The sequence below is a fragment of the Sceloporus undulatus genome, chromosome 4, assembly GCF_019175285.1.
Source record: "Sceloporus undulatus isolate JIND9_A2432 ecotype Alabama chromosome 4, SceUnd_v1.1, whole genome shotgun sequence".
NCBI classification, from domain to species: domain Eukaryota; kingdom Metazoa; phylum Chordata; class Lepidosauria; order Squamata; family Phrynosomatidae; genus Sceloporus; species Sceloporus undulatus.
Genome location: NC_056525.1, coordinates 3294641 through 3310249, shown reverse-complemented (window position 1 = coordinate 3310249; position 15609 = coordinate 3294641). Strand labels below are relative to the sequence as shown.

Sequence of the window (15609 nt, the reverse complement as noted above, 5' to 3'; positions counted from 1 at the left end):
AATTAGATAGAAAGGCTGGGCAAAGCTAACAAATGAAATTCAACACGGAGAATGTAAGTATTGCACTTAGGCGGAAAAAGAAAATGCAAACAGACATAGATGGGGAACACCTGGCTGAATGAAACTACGTGTGAAGGGATCTAGGAGTCCAAAGTAGACACATTGAACATGATAACAGTTGTGATGTCGGCAGCTAAAGGCCAATCAATTTTAGGCTGCATCATAAAAGTATGTGTCTAGATCACGAGAGCTAATAGTGCACTATATTCTGCTTGGTCAGGCCCCACCTTGGATACTGTTGTCCAGTTTGGGCTGCCACCATTAAACAAGGACATTGAGGAAATGAGCGTGTCCAAAGGAGGGCAACTAAATGTGAAGGGTTGGACACCCTTGCCCTATGAGGACCGACTTAGGAAGCTGGGGAGTTTAGCCTGGCGGAAAAGAAGGTTAAGAGGCGCTATGATATCCCTGTTTAAATATTTGAAAGGATGTCATGTTGAAGCGGGAGCAAGCTTGTTTTCTGTGTCCGAGACCAGGCCCCGGACACCAATGGATGCAAGCTCAGGAAAAGAGTTCCCTCTCACAATTAGGAGGAATTCCTGAGTAAGGGCTGTTCGACAGTGGAATGCACTCTTTCCTCGGAGGGTTAATATTCTCCTTCCTTGGAGGTCTTTAAACAGAGGTGGATGGCTTAGTTAGGATGCTTGATTGGATTTCTGCTCGGCAGAGAAGTGGGTGGACTGGCTGGCCCTGTGTGGTCTCTTCCAACGTTCTAGATTTATGATTCTCTGATTTATGACTTACCCAACGACACAAACACCGATGACTATTGCTCTGCTTCCCACCTTTTAGATAACCTTTATGTAGAGCCTGTCAAAAGCATCACTTATAAATCCAAAGCAATCTCTGGCAGATCCCAACTTGACCGAATCCATTACATTGGAGCTTAAATGCATTTTTCAATTGCTGCCAGTTCAGATGACGGCGCGCTTTCAAATCCGTTTTTGGCAAAGGATGAAGTCATCTGAAACTAAGTTCTGGGTTTTATCCATTTGAAATTAAATTTCTGGCATGAATCATCGAATTTTGCATGTAGAAATGGAGGGATCAATTAGCCCAGCCATTGCCTTCAGAGCCAGAAAGGAACCCCTGGGATATTTTCCGGATGTTTTATTTCATTCCGGACCCAAAAAGGAAGCCCGCGGCTATAGGAAAACAGAGACTTTGAGATTCTAAACTGGAAGGAAAAAATCCTTGCACTGAGCCTCTCCGATATACGCGATAATATCATTGTTCTCCACCATGCGGCTTTTCATATCCATTACTGCGTGGAACTTGTTCCTCTCCCGAATCCCCTGACTGCTCGATTCTACGGCCCCTTCCAACAACTTCAATTCCAGCTACAGTCATGCTGTTTCCCCAAATGTTGCCTTTTCAAGCAACCGTGATCTACAGATTTCTGTGAAAGCCAAATAAACTTAGAATTACAAACATGCCTCAAAGAAATGCGGTTTTTGAGATTTCATTCTGAAGAGGGCTACAAATGCATTAAAAAAACAAAAACACACCAAGCCTTAGAATTACACTTTGGTGCCTCTAAGGAAAACAACCTTTAATTGCCCTTAGCCTGAATATAGCTTTGAGGAAAAACTACCAGTGCTGATTCTCGTCACAGTCTACTTTCCCCAGATTGCCTCCGCATCATTCAGAGAAATCACAGCCAGCCCTATAAAAACCTATACTATAGCAAATTCATTATGAGTACACACAGCGCTTCATCTGTTAGAATTTTTAAATGCAAATCCTGTATATAAATTTGCTTGTCGTTATACAATCAGATTTGTTTTGCAGTTACGCTAACTGAAACCTTGCCATACTTGCCTAACACCAAGAGGACAAGCCAAGGAGGGGAAAACATAACACTCAGCGCTTTTGGGCGTGTCTTCCTATAGGAAATCACATTGCAATGTACCCTATGTGGACCAGTCCCAAACTTCATATTCCACGGCTAGGTAACTAAGGGAAGCAAAAGAACAACTCCCACAATCAATCATTTTGTCCTCAAGTGGTAATGCAATGATTGGAACAGGGGCAGAAACACGAAATGATGAGACTGAACCTAACAGCAAAGTAGAGAAACGAATAGACAGTCCGGCAGAGAAATACACAACCTGAAGGAAATACTGTAAAATTAGTCCTAAAGAATATAGCGGAAATAAACTCTTTCACTTTTGGACTGCATCTTTCTCCAGTACAAGGAGGAGACAAGAACCTTCTGACTTAATGGAACCACTTTTGCAGCAACGAACCGAAACAGCACAGGCACGACGCACGATAATGTAGCTGACAATGACAGATGATGCAATGAGGATAATACTAAGCTCATATCCTGCAATTACCCATGGTCACAAGAGAGCTTTTCCCCTTCAACCACTATAGAGGTGATACTTGCTTCACTTTGTTACATTTGTTGTGAGTTCGATCCAGGGCTTCCAAGGTTGGCCTCAGCCTTGCATCCTTTCGTAGGGGGTCATTAAAAAAATGAGTACCACCCAGCTTGTAGGGAGCAATTGGCTTACAGACTGTAAAAACCGCCTTAGAGAGTGCTGAGTTCACTGATAAAAGCGATATAGAAATGTACACTGCCATTGCTATATACACAACCCCTTCTTGTGCAATTTACACAGAAGGAAAAATGCTCCTAATGCAATCACTGAGTGCCTGGGATTTCAATCTGAGATGCATGACTGAGCACGCAGAAAGCAAGGGTTCCTTATGCAAATGAGAAACAAGCTTCAACTCCCTTGGCCTGACACATTGATGCAACACCTGCATGAATAGCATAGATGCAGGACATAGTGGTGCCCAAAAGCGGCTCCAAAAGAGATAAAAGTCAGGCTGTTGATCCAATTCGGACCCCATACTTTCTCCTGCAGCAGGCAGTAACTGTCCAGGGTCAAGCAGAGAAGACCCTTCCCCCAGTCTTTTCCTCCTGTCGGAATCTGTTTTTGGGATTGTTTTTGTTTTTTAAAACTGGGAGTATCAAAGATTAAACGTAAACCCCCGCGACGAGAAGAAGGTGCAACATCTTCACCATTTTCCTCCCCTCTTTTCAGTGTTCAAATTGCCAGGAACTACTACCATATTTCCATCGTCTTCTGTCTTGAAATATGGAGTACAGTATGATCCTGGAACCTCCTGCATCAGAAACGTGTGAAGTGCAGGCCACCCTGAGTGAACTAGGCCCTACTTCGTCTTTCTCTTCGTTTCTTCAGTGAGCAGCCCTGCTAATGAGCGCCAAAGCAATTTATGACTTGTCAAGTCAGTTTTCAATTTCAATTGTGTCATTCTGTCACCCCGCGAATGTAGTATATTATTACCAGGCATTTGTTTCCTTTCCTGGAAACTGGGCTGGTGGCTCATTACTGGTCCATACACACCATTTGAGAAACATTAGGCAACACAAAACTGAATGCGTTTCATCCTTCCCGGCAGCATGTTTTGGCGATCCCAGAGACAAGGTACCAAGTGAAAAAAAACTCTCCCTTACACGTGGAGATATCATGCAACCTTCCAAATATTCTGGACCTGAACTCCCATTAGCCCTAGCCAAACGCATCTAATGGCAAAGGCACACTGGGAGCTGCAGAGAATCCAGAGAATACCGAGATTGGAAGAGACCACAAGGGCCTGATCCAGTCCCAAGCCCATTCGGCCATGCAGGAACTCTCAATCAAAAAGCATCCCCATTGACAGATGGCCATCCAGCCGCCGCTTAAAGGACCCTCCAAGGAAGGAGGCTCCACCAAAATCTCCAAGGAAGGAATGTGTTCCACTGTCGAACAGGCCCTTACTCTCGGAGTTCCTCCTAGATGTTCAGGTGGAATCTCGTTTTCCTGCAGCTTGCTTTCCATTGTTCCGGGTCCTGGTTCTCTGGAGCAGCAGAAAACAGCTTGCTTCCCGTGCGTCCTCAATATGACATCCCTTCAAAGATTAAAACAAACAGGGCGATCATATCACCTCTTAACCGTCTCTTCTCCAGGCTAAACATCCCCAGCTCCCGAAGTCCTTCTCATAGGGCGTCATGGTTGCCAGACCCTTCAACACATTTAGAGTCCGCTCATTTGGACACAGGGATCCGTTTCTCCACATCCTTTTTTGAATTGTGGTGCCCAAACTAGACACAGTCCAATATATTGTTGTTGGCGGTGTTGTTGTTGTTGATTAATGTTAATATTTCAGTCCAACATAATAAACGGATGGACTCAGCAGATGATCTTTTAACTCCTGCCCACTGAAGCAACACCACTAGTCAGAAATCACCTTTCCCCAAAAACCACAAGCTTTGAGATGTGGTCAACAATACAGATGCAGCACATCATGACAGGCGCTGGTTGGAGAGACGATGGGAAATTGTAACTGAATACAGGGGGGAATACCAGGCTGGAGAAGGTTTGCTGGAGGAAAGGGATCCTTTCACAAGGGCGGGGGGTTTTCCACCCAACACCCACTCCACCAACCATTTTTCCATTTCCATTTCCAATCTCATCGGCTATCATGTGTTGGTGTTGTTGTTATATTATGAACCGCTGGTGTCATTTTCACCGCAAGCTTTTCTCCTTCCTCCCAGCCCATGGGAGGGTGGGGGTTTTCAAGTTCATTCTTTCAACCTGGGATGACATGGGGGCAGAAGGGACGACGGCTGTGGCCCGCATTCCCTTTCCGCACAGACCAAGACCATGCGTGAATCCATCTAAGCATGAGAAAGCGCGAAGGGGGAAGGAGAGCGCCTTCCCTCAGAGGACATGGAAGAGCAAGCCGAGGAGCCACATGATCTCAGCCCTCAGGGATCGCAGAGCAAACCTGTGTATGGAAACAAGATCTTGCAGAGAAATCCCCCTGGATAGGGCATCGTAGCCAGAAACAACTTGAAAGGCACACAACAAGCTTAGGTGGATTTGTGACTGGCTGAGAACCCAAAGGGTGCTCAGCAATGCTCCCTTCTTCAGCCTGGAGAGAAGTGACCATGGGGTGGCCAGTGGGGCTTCTGTCCTGGGCCCAGGGCTATTCAACATCTTTATTCAATGAGCCTGGATGACAGAATTGGGAGCATACTTATCAGATTTGGCAGATGATAACCAAATTAGGGGGAATAGCTAATACTCCAGAGGACAGATCAACATGCAAAATGACCATGAATAGACTAGAAAGCTGGGCCCCAAAGCTAAAAAAATGAAATTCAACACGGAGAAAAAAATGTAAGGTAACTAGCTCTTAGGGCAGAAAATGAAATGCGAGATATAGATGATGGGGGAGACCTGGCGGAAGGGATCTGGGGACCAAGTGGGGCCACAAGTTGAAGAGGAGTGAAGAGTGCGATGCGGCAGCTAACAAGGCAAATGCGATTCGAGGCTGCCTGAAGAGAAGCCCAGTGTCGAAGTCCAGGGGCCTAGAGCAGCGCTGTGTTCTGCGGGTCTCCCCTCCGATCTCCCCCTCACCTGCCTGGGGCCTCCCTGTCTCCCCTTCCCCCGAGAAGACGCGCCTTCTCTCGCACCCGCATATTACATGCTGCCATCTTCCCTGCCGGCGACCTTCGGAGGAGGAGGAGGCCGCCCTTCTTTCTCCGCGGACGGAGCCTCCGCCGAGGAAAGGGCGGCACAGCAGCAAACCAGCAGCAGGAAAGCCCCGCCGCCTCCTCCGCGCCGCCGAAACAGCCCCCGATGCGGCGCCCCTGACGGCGGCCGACTTCCATTGGCAACGCGGCCGGCCTCCTCCCTCCCTAACCCTCCCTCCCTCCCTCCCCCTCCCAACTCGGCCGGCCTACTTCCTTGGCGACGCGGGCCTGGCTCCGCCTGGCTGCCGTCCGGGCCCCCTCGGCCTGGCTCAGGGCCAAGACTCCGGGCCAAAGGGGTCTCTCTTGCTGCTCCCAGGGCCCTTCTCGCGGGCCCTCTTCCTTCCATCTCTCGGCCTCCCAGCCGCAGGGAGCGGTCTCCCAAGGCGAGGCCCTGGCCTCCATGGCAGGCTCTCTTTCCAAGGGAAGGCCAAGGGAGGCATCTTGGCTTCTTCCGGGGGCAGCCATTGGTCTCTCCTTTGGGGGCTCCGTCTTCTTCAGGGCCTTCCTATCCCTCCCTCACTGGCAGCCATGGATGGATGGATGGGAGCAGGAACATCATAGCAGATCCTTTCCTGGTCCTCTTGTCTGATCTCTTGGCTGCAGCCCCTGTTTCGACCACGGAGAACTCTTGCAAATTCATTCATCACCCGCTTTCCTCATCGGTTGGAGTGAGATGCCCAGCCACTAGGCCTTAGATGTGGACTTTGGTTACCGTCCCCATACATTTCCCTCCCCATTGGCTTAACTCCATTTTGCCCATTGCATCACGCCTTCTATTGACTACTTCTTCCTCCATTTCCAGTTTCATAGAGCATGATAATCTTCCCTATTAAAGCCAGTCCATTTTGCTTTGAGTCACTGTTTTTGTTTGCCATCGCTGGGGCCCAAGGAGCCCTGCTTTTTGTTCAGGGAGACGCCGGACCTCGCAAATTGTTTCAGCGATGGCTTTCATGGCCAGGTTGCTTTGCGATCCTTTTGGCAGAGGATGGGGTCCTGGATGGCACTCAGTCCGTCTGAGACAAGCAGGCTTCCAGAAATCCAAATCTGGCCATTTGGTCTCTGCTGGGCTTAATTCTGGGCTCCAGGGCTCCACTGTATATGCCAAGAAAGCATATGAAATGAATGAAAGCAGCTAAAGATCTCAGGAGAAGCATATTGACGTAAAACGTATTTAGTGTGATGGATGGTTGCACGGGACATTTTTGGAAGGACCAAGAAATGGCTCTGAAGCGAATACAAACTGCCAGCAGTAACAGCCGCTCACAAATCCGGCGTTTTGCTTCTTGTGTGCAGTCTCTCCACTGCTCAATCAGCATCTCTCTGAACACAGTTTCTCTCACCCAAGCTGCCCGCTTACCCACTGTGCTTTATGTCCTTGCTCCACTTTTAAGTAATCTTCTTACAACAAAAATTATCCCACTTTCAAGTGTTTAAAAACACGGATCTTCTAAATCAGGAACATGAGCATTATTCCCACATGGCAGGTCCTCATGCATTCTTGCAAACAGCTAGTAAAAATGGCTTAAGACAGTACAACCTGTTAATGGATTTGTAATTGGTTGACCAGCTGAACCCAAATGGCTCAGCACTGCTTCCTCTCCTCCTCCGTCATCCCTGGAAGAAGTGACCAGTGGGGTGTCCAGAGGCTCTGTCCTGGACCAGTGCATTCAACAGCTTTTATCAATGACTTGGATGAAGGAATAGAAAGGCATGCTTATCAAATTTGCAGAATGACCCAATTAAAAGTAGCTAATACAGTACCCCCCAGAGACAGCTGGAAACCTCCTTTCCGTAGCTTGCAACCATTGCTCTGGAGTAAGTAGAAAACAAGCTTCTCCATCCTCAAGCTGACACCTCTTCAAATAACTTAATAGGCTATCACACATCACACCTCTTAACAGCCTTCTCATTTTTCCGGCTAACATACCCAGCTCCTTAAGTGGCATAGTTGTGTCCATTGGCTATGACTTAGTTCTTTTCTGTCCTGGTATCCTATGCCCTCCAGTCAGCAGTGCCCCATGAATCGGGTGGTTAGAAAACAAAGCGGTTGGAGTATTTAAGAATTCGTGCAGGGCCATTCACAGGATATCTAGTAGGGAGAAGAGAGAGCAAAACAGTGTCAGACAGCTGGCCCAGCAAGTTGGTAGTCCAGGATAAACAAAGCTAGAAGATGAGGCAATCACCTTTGTCTCTTCATTGCTCCATGAATGAAGGTAATGATCCCCAGTGTCTGCAAAACCTTCTATCGGGTTACAGGATCCCACTCTGAGAAACATCCGGCTCTATGGCTCAGAAGGACCCTGAAAGATTTCTGGCAATCTGCCTCCTCCTCTCCATTTGAACTCACCGACTCCTAGAGGGTGGTAAAGAACACTTGAAACACACTGTGGACAGCACTGGCCAGTGTACAACTTGAGTAGCAAATGGTCTGTCCCTTCAACAGTCAAAGCCAGAAATCTCCCTTGGAGCCAGTATAATCAATTGAGGCCTGTTGTACTTTGGCCACATCATGAGAAGGCACATCATCTTTAGAAAAGACAACAATGCTAGGAAAGGTAGAAGGCTGCAGAGAGTAAGACCATATGTCAGATGCTAAACTCATTAGGGAGGCCAGGGGAATGATCTGGGTGCATTACAGACCGCCCTGAAGGGGCAGTCCTCGCGCCGCTGCCGGTTGCAATGAGGGAGCCGCAGCAGCCAAACCGTGCGGATCCCTCGAGGAGCAAAAAGAAGCCCCAAAAATGGCGCTTCTTTTCCGTGGCGCCGTTGATGTCGTGAGGTGCCAAGGGCACTCGCAGCATCAAGTGCTGCACACATGCAGACGCAGCGCATCCGCTAACGTAAAGATGGCAGTCCCCATGTGGAACGGGCGCGGCCATTTTGACGAATCGGTCATATTAGGGTTAGGGCGTCTTTCTAACCCTAATACAGACCCAGTCCGTACTATAGGCCCATTTGTAACAGGCCTAATAAAACTATAGTAGTGAGGGATAGGGGAGCTTGGAGATGTCTTAAGCCACAGGGTGCCACAATCGAGGTTGACCTCAGGGCAAGTTAATGCAAACAAAACTGAGGAACAAAATAAAAAAATGGCCCAAACTAACAGAGCATCCTCAAAGCGTATGGGCCTGATCCGTCAAGCAGTGTATTTTGAATTTTGATCCTGTCCTCTGGGGTATTAGCTATTCCTCCTACTTTAGTGTCATCTGCAAATTTGATAAGTATTCCCCCGATTTTTTCCTCCAAGTCATTGATAAAGATGTTGAACAGTATTGGGCCAAGGACAGAGCCCTGTGGGACTCCACTGGTTACTTCTCTCCAGGATGAAAAGGTGCCATTGTTGAGCACCCTTTGGGTTCGGCCAGTCAACCAATTACAAATCCACTTAACAGTTGCCTTGTCCAGCCCACATTTTACAAGCTTGTTTGTGAGAATGTCATGGGGAACCCTGTCAAAGGCCTTACTGAAACCAAGATATACTATATCCACAGCATTCCCTTCATCTACCAAGCTGGTAATTTTATCAAAGAAAGAGATTAGGTTTGTCTGGCATGACTTGTTTCTCTGAAACCCATGTTGACTTTTTGTGATTATGGCATTGCCTTCTAGATGTTCACAGGATGTAGGCTGCAGTTTATTTGCATATTTAGTGTGTGCAGTTGTTGTACACATTTGTGTTATACTTTTTTCCCCTTCAAAATAAGGGTACAGTATTTATCAGTAACCTTAAGGAATTTTGCTTCTTCTCTGCTCCAGTGAAGTGTCTCCTGGAGCATCTAGGAAGACATACATTCAGTTCTCCATATCCATGAATTCCGTTTCCACTGATTCAACCATCCATGGCTTGAATATATATACACACACACACACACACACACACACACACACACATTTCACAAAGCAAACTTTGATTTTGCTATTTTATGTAAGGGACGCTATTTTTTACTGCTCCATTGTATTTGATGGGATTTGAGCAGCCACAGATTTTGGTATCTACAGGGGTTTCTGGAACCGAACCAAGGGTCCACTGTACATCCAATCAACATTGTCCTCTGTTTCTTCACCAGCTGTCAATAGTTGGTCTGCTTCACAAAATTCAGTTATATCGATACAAGAGTATGCTTGTGTAAATTGACCCATAATAATAATTATTACTCCTGATTTCTGTCCTTACAGTTATGAGAACAGATTAAAACCTCCCTTCACTTAGGGCAAAGAATTGCCTTCTGCCCAGTGACACCACTGACCCATCTCACTCAATAGCATCTGTTTTGGATGGTAGCAAGTATCCAAACTTTAATATATAAATCTTGCTCATCCCTGCTTCTGGAGCTCCTGTAATTGGAATTAGTTGGAATTCTCTGATTCTATGAATATGTACATTTAGTGAAGGAAATATTTTTTGTTAGCCAGGGAGATGAATAACTGCGTTCCAAAGAGGTTTTTTAAACTAGACATCACTTCTACTGTCAAATTACTCATGGGAGAGTGTGCCAAAGGGTAGAGGTCACCTGCTGAATAGGGACCGTCTTTGTAATCTTGACTGACAGTGTTCTCTTGGCTGTGGGGCAACCCATAAGTGCTCTAGTGAATATCTTTGGGAATAACTGGACTCATACAGTGGAAGGTGGCTTGGTAAGTGTCCTGGTCCTGAGGTGGTTTAGGCTTTGTACCAGCAAAACCTCAAATGTGGCTATATATACTCGACTATAAATTGAAAAATGTATGCCCAAAAATTGACCCTAAAATCTGGGGTCGACTTATATATGGGTCACTACAGTAATAATGCTTACCTTATATACTCAACTATAAGTCGACCTCATGTATACGTCGAGGTCATGTTTTGGGGCCAAAATTATGGATTTTGCCATGACCATGGATAGGTTGAGGGAATTTTACTTCTTCTCTGCTCCAATAAAGTGTCTCCTGGAACTTCTAGGAAGACATGCAGTCGGTTCTCCATATCCATGAATTCTGTGTCCACCAATTCAACCATCCATGGCTTGAAAATATTTAAAAATATATATGCATTTCACAAAGCAAACCTTGATTTTGCTATTTTATGTAAGCGACACTATTTTACTGTTCCATTGTATTTAATGGGGGCTCCTTTAGTGTGTGTATGGCAAGAGAGACTCTCATTGAAGCTTTTTGCTTCATCGTTTCAGCCAGATGTCTGGGCGGGAGATGAACTCTTAAACAAACAGCAATATCAACCAGTCACCAGGTCTCTTTCAGCTTGGCGCAAGAGAGAAATAAACTCCTCTCTGCACCACATGGGGAAATCCGAAAGAGCTGCTATCACATCATCATAGTGACCCATAAATACGTTGACCTGGCATTTGAGGGTCAATTTTTGGACATAGGTTTTTTGACTTATAGAGGAGTATATGCGGTAAGTCCTGAAAGAGGTCATGCCCTGATGCCCCGCTCTACCTGTCTTGGCAGTGTTTTCCTGCCCAGGCAGGAGTATGTGTGTGAAAGAGGTGATTTTCATCCACTTCTAAATCAAATGTTAAAACCTTTTCTCCCCGTTTTTCTCTGGATTTCCTCTGACCAGGGATCATTCCATTTCCCTCCATTTCCTTCCTTCTCAACCTGATGTTCAAACCTTCTCCCCTAAATTCTAACCTCGTCTTATCTACAGGTCACATCAAAATCCATGATTTTGGCCCTAAAACCTTCCCTTGACTTATACATGAGATCAAGTGCTACAAACAGCAAAGGTTGTTTGCAATTAAATTAAGTCAACTGTCAGGAGAATGGAGGTAACGGAGGAACCCTGTCCTTCCCACTAGGCTCAGGCAAAAGCAAGCTGCTGCACCCTCTTCTAGCTTGTGTGTGCTTCCTTATTAATAATAGGCATTTAAAACAGAAGGCTTTTAAAGACTGGGCTGGGTGTTGTATTCTTTTAAACACTTTTGACTCTTTAACGATATTCTTTTATATGCAGTCTGTTTTAATATTGTAATAATTTAATTCTATTTTAATGCAACACTTTTCTATGTTTTTAATTGCATTGTTTTTAATCTTGTAAGCCTGAGTCCCAGTTTTGAGGAAAGGGTAGGATAACAACAACAACAACAAGTTGTACACAGGGATATATGGTAATAAGCAACCGGTGTAATTCTTTCAGTACAGGTGTAATATGTCCATAGGTCAGTACACCAGTAAGTATCCTAGTTGCTGCATCCTGCTTTAGCAGTAGCTTTTCAAACCAAGGGCCTCTCACATATACAGTACAGTAGCCATGCAGTTACTTACCAGTGCATGAATTGTTGTAGCCAGGCAAGCCCTGTGTAGTGAAAGACTTAGTTGGTGCACCAGCTAAAGCTGGTAATGGATGTTCCATGCCACTGAGATCATCTGGGCATTCAGTGATAGAAATGGATCTAGGACTATCCCAAACTATGGCGCCTGTATCCTTATGTGGACTATAACGCCATTTAGAATAACTAAACAACCTAAATCCTGAACCTGGGAAAGTCCAGTCACACAATCTCTGTTTCAGCAGGATTCATTTTCGTTCTGCTAATCTTTATCCAGCTCGTAATTGCATTTAGGTGCTGAGTCAGAGTGTTTTTGGCTTCTCTTCATTCAGATGTTACAGAGAAGTAGAATTGGGTGCCATACACTGATGACACCTTGCTCCATATCACCTAATGAATGGTCCTAACAGCTTTGGCTGCATCTACACTGCCCAATTATAGCAGTCTGATACTGTTTAACTATAATGGCTCTATCCTATAGAACCCTGAGCTTTGTAGTTTGATGAGGAACTTCAGAATTCTCTACTACACTTCCCTTAGCTATAATATTGTTCTGTTCTAAAGTAGCTAAAGTGGTATCAAAGTGCTATAATTGTTGTAGTATGGATACAGCCTTCGTATAGCTATGAAACAACAAAGGAGAATGTCCTGTAGCTCTCCATTGTTCAGCAGCCATAGGACTAGGGTACATTCAACCAGTGTTCTTATCTGGGATTAATCACACAGATAGGAGCCAGTCCACCTTAAAACCCTGTCCCTGCCTCACAGAGATGGTCCAGAATGATGCTGTGGCCAGGGGCATGAAAAATTGCTGGAGATCTAAAAGGAGCAAAAGAACCACAATTTTTCTCACTTGATGGCATATTTTGTAAAGAAAACCCACTCCTTACCCAACCTTATTCTTAGTATTATACAGCATGGAACATGTTAATTTTTGAGGTGGGATTAGTAGTCCAATGAGAATTTTAAATCCCCCTCTCTAAACTGCTAGTTCCATGATTCCATAGGATGGAACCATGGCAGTTAAAGTGGGATCATAGTGTTATAATTCTGTAGTGCGAATGGGCCTCAGGTCTACCCTCTGAGGAGGCCTTTCACATTAATCCTTAGTCATTGCAGAGAGCTGCCCTGTGACAGGGATTACCCCTAATTACTAAGGTATTACAACTCGCTGTACTCAGTACCTGTTCTGGCCAGAGTTCAGGGATACCTGCACCCATGCTTACCAACATGTTGTAAGGTTAAGCCTTGCACTGAGGGAAAATGCCATATTGGTGAGACATTGATAAAACTAAGTTCCACTTGTGGACTAGTTTAGTAGTGTGAGTCAGTGCAGTTCTTCTGTTGGCTACTGTCTTTGTCCTGTTCTGGCTGCCTGTTTCCCTGCAGGACATGAAGCAAGGCTTGGAAAGACTTAAGACCACGAGTTCTCAAGCAGTTTATGCCGCCAAGCTTTTGCACACTGACATGGGTGCTGTATACGGTTATTTTATAGGAGTTTTTTTAAAAAGAATTTAAAATTTTAATAATGTAATGATTTTAATCTTTTGAAATTGTTTAATTGCTTTTTAAACGTCGTATTTTTAATCTTTCATACTGTTTTAACTTAGATTGTTTTAAATTTTGTTAGCCATCTTGAGTCCTTATACTGGGAGGTAGGTGTCATATAAATAAATAGAATAATAAGAATAAGAATAAGAATGATGATGATGATGATGTAGCCCTGTATTTTTGTGGGGGATCCATTCCAGACACAAAAACAGAAGATCGCTGATATTCAAGCCAAAATTGCCGATATTCAAGCCAATATTGAATGGCGGCGTGTCCCCCATTTTGTCCCCCTCCATTTGCCTCCCGCGAACAGGTGAGGTACCAAGTCTGTGAAAACAGAGGGGCGACTGTATTATGTCCTGGCTAATGTTGACTGTAGAAGTTGTGATGGAGGACCTAGAGATCCCTCCTAAAGAGGTGTCTCTCGGTAAAAAAGTGTTTTTTATTTGCGTTTTTTACGTTGTCACAGGGGTCCTGTGCCCCTAACCTCAGCAAATATGGAGGGCCCACTGTATATGCCTTCAAGTCACTTTCTGAACTTCATAATGTTTCTTGGGGGTTTTCTTAGGCAAGGAGTATTCAGAGTGGTGTTTGCCAGTCCCTTCTGCTGAAATATAGCCTACAGCCCATTATTTGGGATGGAGGGGAAGGGGAAGGGAGGGGGCATCAAGGAGACTCTGTTCTTCTTGCCAGCATTGTTCTGGCCAGAGTTTGCAGTTTCCTGGCAACCATAAGTCCCTTTTAGGTTTTATTATGCTGTTAATTAAGACTAATGAAGATGACTTTAAACTGTTTTAAGGGTGAAGAAAGGGAAAGGCATTATTAGGGCAGCTTTCCAGAGTCTAATGTTTAAGAGATCATGGTCAACCTACTAAATCTCTGTGCCTCTTTCTTTTGGCATCCTTTGCAAGGGGTCCTTGTTCTGAATAATGCGGTGGTGGTTCTTTTGAAACTCAGCAGGTTATCACCATGTAACCTAGTCTTTATGCCTGAGCTGGGAGTGTTTATAGATGCTGGGCTGGTTGGTGCAGTCAGGATACAGAGTGCAAAAAGGGGCAGTGGCTGTTTTGAAACATTGTTGGGGGCAGTGCAGTTGCAGTGTAGGTGGGATGGGACCTGGGGCATACGAAGAAAGAAGGGGCAAAGAAATTCTGTAATGAGCAGAGATTTTACTTCCAGGTACAAAAAGCTGGCTGCATTGATGCTAGATAACTAACACTACCTTCTTTCTCCACATTTTTTTCTGTATATAACAGGGATGGGAATCAGGCGGCCCTGCAGATGTTGTTGAATTGCAACTGCCAGCAGCCCTGACTAGCAAAGCCAATGGTGAGTACTGGAAGTGCCATAGAGCTTTTACCCTATGAAGAGTGACTTAGGGAGCTGCATAGGTTTAATCTGGAGAAGGGAAGGGTAAGAGGTGACAGAATCATAGAGTTAGAAGAGACCGCAAGGGCTATCCAGTCCAGCCCCCTGCCATGATATGGTATGATATGATATGATAACCCTGTTTAAATATTTGAAAAGGTGTCATGTTGAGGATGGAGCAAGCTTGTTTTATGCTGCTCCAGAGAAAATGACCAGGAACAATGGTTGCAAACTATAGGAAAAGAGATTCCATCTCAGCATTAGGTAGAACTTCCTGACATTAAGAGCTGTTTGACAGTGAAACATACTCCCTCGGAGGATGATGGAGTCTCCATCTTTGGAGGTTTTTAAACAGAGGCTGGATGACCATCTGTCATGGGTGCTTTGATTGTGTGATCCCGTATGACAGAATAGGATTGGACTGGTTGACCCTTGAGGTCTTTTCCAATTCTATGATTCAGATGATGTTGAACTGCAGTTCCCAGAGTTCCTCACCTTTGGCCTGATGGCTAGGGCTGATGGGAGTTTTAGTCCAACAACATTCAAAGGACCACATGAAAAGAAGGCCAAACTGAGTAGTGGGAAACTATAAATAACAATACCTACAAGTGACATGGACTGTGCTTTGCTGTGCTTGGTTACTCTGCTTATACCAGGCAGAAGCTGATATTTGACTTGCTTGCTATGATGGTGACTGTGTGACCAACTGCTTAAAAAAGGGTATTCTCAGTTGACAAGGTTGTCAAATCGTGTCTGACCATAGGTGGTGATGCTCATCTCCATTACTAAGCCATTACCAAATGCTCA

The 15609-nt window shown here is 45.1% G+C and overlaps 1 protein-coding gene across 5 annotated transcripts in view; it reads left to right on the top strand.

Moving 5' to 3' along the window:
- Positions 1 to 15609, top strand: part of LOC121928097 (kinesin-like protein KIF3B) — a 32946-nt gene that overhangs the window by 1586 nt on the left and 15751 nt on the right. For 2 of the 5 annotated variants that reach the window (XM_042462378.1, XM_042462381.1), the window contains exon 2: positions 14691 to 14763. The gene's annotated coding sequence lies outside the window, so the exon portion shown is untranslated. Of the gene's footprint in view, positions 1 to 9570; positions 14764 to 15609 lie in introns of those variants that run through there. The other 3 variants (XM_042462376.1, XM_042462379.1, XM_042462380.1) reach the window with 2 other exon arrangements.